The sequence below is a fragment of the Abramis brama genome (genome assembly GCF_963993115.1).
Source record: "Abramis brama genome assembly, chromosome: 13".
NCBI lineage: Eukaryota > Metazoa > Chordata > Actinopteri > Cypriniformes > Leuciscidae > Abramis > Abramis brama.
This window is the reverse complement of record NC_139975.1, coordinates 11,539,007-11,545,006: the sequence shown is the minus strand read 5'-3', so window position 1 is coordinate 11,545,006 and position 6,000 is coordinate 11,539,007.

Sequence of the window (6,000 nt, the reverse complement as noted above, 5' to 3'; positions counted from 1 at the left end):
GCAACTGTTCCGACAACCGAGAGAATCGAGAGAATCCGTCAAACAAATGTCACATGACCCTGAATCCTCCTGAGCCCTTTGTGTGCTATGCTGAGTTCGGAACCGCATGCTAGCATACTAGTAAGAGCAGTATACTAGTATGCGGTCCTGAATTCAGCACTAGTTTATTTTGTACGTGCATCCTTATTATCTTGTTCTAGTTATTATAAATACTAATGTTGGCATGGATTCCATTAAAATGTATAATGTTATTTGAGCCAAGAGTCTAATTCCAACTAAGTGTTTTCTCTAGCACTTATTTTTGTTGTTTTCTATTAAATTAGAATATTTGGTAACACTTTATTTTACCTCATTGTCTTTATTTTACCGTGTCATTGTTACATGTTACATGTAGTTACTATAGTAATAACTATAAATTATGCATATTTACATGCAACTCAACCAAAACCTAATCCTACCCTATCCCTATAGTAATGCCGCGTTCCAGGCAACCTGTAACCCGTGTTTTTCTAACTCGTAACTGGGAGTACATCGATCTAGTACGAGTTCACGGGTTTGACTGCCGTTCCAGTGCACTTTCACGGGTATAAGGTTGGAAAAACACGGGTTACAGGTTGCCTGGAACACGGCCTTAGTACATGTAGTTGGTTAATATTACTCAGTACTTAAATGTCTAATTGCATTGTAACAACGACACCTTAAAATAAAGTGTAACCGAATCATTTTCTTTCGAATAATATTTGTTAATTATGTCCTCCAAACTAAAATTCATACATCATATTTTTGCGATAGCTGGGTGATTCTTTAACTATGGTACTTTTCTTGTCCCTGGATGAAATAATAAAAACTAAAAAACATTTCTTCTTTTTTGTTTTTGCCACACTTACTTCACCCCAAGGGGAACTTATAAAAAATGTATCATGGCTCAATCATTCTTTTTATTATATAATATGAGTCCTTTTATGCATGGTTTTTACTGTTTTCCCTCTGTCCCTAAGCCAGACTTTGTACCTTCAACCTCACTTAATTCTAAATTAAATATTTAAATAATGTAGATTTCAAGTAAAAATGATAAAATAATGTCTAATTCAATTATACATATTATATATTGCAATATTTATTCACATTTTCCTATATTTTTCATAAGTAGAACCCTTGTCCCTTGGGTTCACTGTCATTTCCACCACACTGTACAAAATAGAATCCTGGGATCATTGTTTTAGGGTTGTATACTTAGTAATCATAGCAACAGAAACTCCACAGTGGAACACAAGGCTGGGTGAAAGGGTGACCTCTTTAGGGGGTAATGAAAAGAAGAAAAATCAAGGTAAATATGACTAAAACTGAGAGTATGTTTATTAGTCGTCATTTCCAAACGGCTCATATTTCATATGGACGTACAAATAACTGGATAAATATAATTTAATAATGTGTAATTTGTGTATATTTAATGCTAACTCTAAAACTATTATTAGCATATTTTAGAGAGATATTTTAGAGAGAAAAGCGGGAAAATGTCATTTCCACCACAGTCATTTCCACCACGGTGTTCATTGTGGTGGTAAAGACAGTTTGTGGTGGAAATGACATTGTTCGTACTAAACAGCAAATTATGAAAATTAAATACTTAATCTGCAGTGACTTTTTTGACTGTAAATAAATGTATTTGTATTATTAGAATGTAATTTTCATTGATATCAAAAAAGTTATGTGATTACATAATGTATGTGACTTGTAATGCATTACTTGTTAGATCAAAAAGTAATCTGATTACGTAATGCACGTTATTGTAATGCTTTTCTTTACTCGTAACATCAAAAAGTAATCTGATTATGTAATGCATGTTACTTGTAATACATTACTTTACTTGTAACATCAAAAAGTAATCTGAATGCATTATGCATGTTACTTGTAATATGTTACCCCCAACACTGCTCATTTCAGATGAGATTGATAAAAACGTATCGCTAGGTTTTCTCAGAGGAGGGCTATGCTAGAAATGTGTCCATCTAACACTATCTCAGGACCAATTCGTACGAATTCGTACAAATGATAAAAAGGTGGCTAATTTGTCTAAACCCACATGATGGGTAGGTTTAGGGGCGGGGTCAGGGGTAGGTCATTCGTATGAATTTGTATAATTCAATTCGTAAAATATGTACGATTTTGCAAAAAGACACGCGAAGTGCAACTTGTATGAAGTTCAATTGCCTTTGCAATATTTCACATTTATATTTTTGGTATATATTTTATAGTTTTCACATGATTTGATATAATTTTGATTAGTTTGTTAAATACACATACTTTATCTGTTTGATTATTGTATTACAGTATGTTTAATACAGTATCTCTTCAGTTTAAACTATAAACAGATTGCTGTACACTCAAGTGGACATCTGAAAATCTCTTTGAAAAATGTGTAAAAAAAACAAAACAAAAAACAATTCAAATCTTGTTTTTCATGCCCTAAGAGCAATAACAACACACAGGAGAAAAAAAATCCTGACTGAGGTTATCATAATTCATGCATGAAAAGGTTAAGTTAAGGTAGTAAGGAAATATTTTATTATTTATTATTGTTACAATATTGTTGGTAAATAAGAGAACAATAGATACGTTTGACATGATGTCTTGGCTCTTTCTTTAAGATGGCAAGCAATACCACAGCACAGAGGTCAAGATCATATAGAGAAAGAATAAAATCAGATCCACTTAAATATGCAGAGTCCCTCAAGAAGGACAGAGAAAGATACCTGAAGAAAAAGCAACAAGGTGTTAATTTCAAAATATTGCCTATTTTATCTGTTATTCAACATTATATTAAACTGGTTATATTAAGGTTATATTAAGGCAATGATGACATAAAGGGTTTGCTCTAGTTTGCTCTAGTTTGTCCTAGTTCAGCATGTAAGCAGTGAAGAAATTATTTGCTGATTTTTAACACATATTTATGTTTTTTGTTTTTTTTTCATTTTTTGGATTGTTTTTCATTTAAAAATATTGATTATATTTTTTTGTTCACTAATGTTGTTGCTTACTGATTTGCTCTGGTTCACCACATAGAGCAGTAGAAAAATAGTTTTTAATTGGAAGTTGCCTATCTATGTCATTTCCGCCACACACTGTCTCTTCCGCCACGCCATGTCAAAGTAAAACATATAAAAAACATACAATCAAAACAACTATATTCAGTGGTGTTGATAATTGTGCAGTTAGGGGTAAGGTATGTGTATACACTTTGAGAAATACATGATTTTGAGCTATGATAAGTAAATGAAATGTTCCAGTGATCTAGTTTTAGGTGGTTTTTAGTGTTAAATTACAAATTTGATCAGAGATTTGTGTGCTATTTAATCAAATATATTTATAACAGAATATATTTAATTATTTTCTCTTCAAAACACGTTTTGCTATGTGATGGAAATGACCGTTTTCTTGGACTGTCAGATAAAAATGGCAATATATATATATTATTCAATACAAATCATCACAGCCAACTTAAGGGAAGGTTTCTAGACAGATTGAGAAACCAACTGATACTAAAAAACTTTTTGTAGAAATGTTTTTATTTTCTGAAACTGTCTAGCTCAAAGAGTACCATAGTTGAAGAATTACCCAGCTATTGGGTAAGACTGAACACAATAAAACCACACTGGAACATTCAGACAAGACAAGAACTATGTAATCAAGTTTAAATGTATTCCCATGAAATCGAAATCTGTATTTTTAATATAATTGTGTACAATGTTTGACTTAATACTGTTACGCATTACCTTTTACATTAAAACTTTTACAAAATAGAACAAATTTCGCTGTCAGATAATGGAGGATAAAGAAAATGTGGCATCATAAAAAAAATACAAAAGTCACACTATGTATTTGTTGCAATGTGATATTTATCAATGCAGTGGACCGTAATAATCAGGTCAAAATGATAAATTAATTGTGGTGAACTAGGTTACACTTTATTTTCAGGTGTACATGTTAGTGTACCAGTAATTATGCAATTAAGTACCGAGTAATAATGTACTTACTATAGGGTTAAGCTAAACGGGTTAGTTTAGGATTAGTTGCATGTAATTATGCATAATTTAGTTATTACTACACTAATTTAACGTGTATGGACACTGTAAAAATTGTGTTGTGAACTGCTGGGAGAAAAACCCTTTCAGTGACATCCTTAGGCTGTAAAGAGGTACATTTACATAGTATTCAATTCACACATGCATTTTCTGTAAAGCTGCTTTGAAAATGAGTCCACGTTACAATTTAGAGTGATCCGTTATCAGAAGTAACTGTCCCAAGATATGCATTTCAGAAATGTACATGTACAAATCAGTTAACTAAAAATGTATTATCAAAACAATGTAATAATTCAAGGCAGAATCAATGAGCTCATTGAAGTCATGAATACTTGTTTGTTAAATGATTATGACAGAAAATTGTAACATTGGTACATGTTGATTCAGAGCTATTCTAGTAGTTGTTGGTCAACATTGTATTAATACAGCATTTCAGAAATATCATATTGCAACACTTAGTTACCTACAGCATAAATTAAACATTAGGAAGCATTGATTGGAGTACTGATCATGAACAAAATTGAAGGTGACAAAACATTAGGCCATTAGCAATATTCTTTATTTCACAAGCATAAACAAGGGTTACAACAATTTTACACTTAAATATTTAGATTTTAGTAGCAAAACCAACACAAGAAAACCAAACTTAAATGAACTAAAACTACACGTTATATACACTAAAAAGTATCGTTTGAGCAGAGGTTAGAAAGCAAAGACGCCGCAGGGAATTGAACCCCGTCCTGAGAATCAGGAGTGCCTCCACCGGAGTCTTTTGCTTTTTTTCTTATGAGGTTAAAAAAGCAAAACCTGAAGGAACAATCCTAAGATTGTTCCTCAGGAAAAGAAAAACCTCAAACCTGCTGCTCTACAATACTCTGGTCTTGAACGGATCTTCTTCTTTAGCCTGAAACTACACAAAAGACTGCAGGTTTCCCTCCCAAATCCCCAGATAAACTCTTCAAAACATCCAAAATGCCATTGATATTACTGTAGTCATTTTGTCCTCAATACAAAAATCGAAATTTTAATATGCTTCTACATGGAAGATCAAATCTGACCAGCGAGGTCTTGAACAAGGCTGCACTTGCATTCAGGTGTGACTCGTTCCTATTTAAAAGCTGAAACACAAAGAGAAGAGTTAGAGCCCCCCACCCCACCCAACCCAGTGTCATAACTAATGTAATACAAATGTCATTTACCACCAAACAATGGTCCAGGTCTCGAAATCCCACCAACACGGCCAGAACGAATCGGTGCCTTTTTAAAAATCACCATTCCTGTAACTAGACAGATGCTCGGTTTTCCGTTCCCCCCCCAAGACTCCCCGAACTATTTTTATATCTTTCAAGGCAAAAGTGCACGTATAAACATCTCCAGCCAGCGACGCTTTACACCCAATTCTTCAGAGCAAAGAATTAGCAAGTCTACAGCTGCAATGAAAAAGAGCAAAAAGTTTACAAGCCCACATCCCCCTCCCTCCCTTTCCCAAAACAATTTAAATAAATGTTTTAACCAATGCAAAAACTGGTTACTCAATTGCTTTGTCGCAAGCACATCCATCCACTCCCATGTTACGGCTCAGTCTCAATTTGAGAAGAATCACAACAGCATACCTGAAAAGAGAGAAAGTGTTGCCCCACCCCTTCCCCCAAAGCTACCAAACTCCAAACACTGACATTGGATTTGATTGAAATTTTAGTGCAAGTGTTAAGTGCATGCATATTTTAAAAAGATGAGTGCTTGTTCTGCCCATACACAGGATTAAGATCAACTACGTGTACTTAACTCAGCAGATAGCAGCAGAGGGATGCGCAATTAGCAGCAAAAAATGACGAATATGAGGTTGATCAGAGCGACTGGATGTCCCAGTGTTTCATCAGGCGGTTAGGGTTCTCCCAGACGACAAGACAATTTTGCT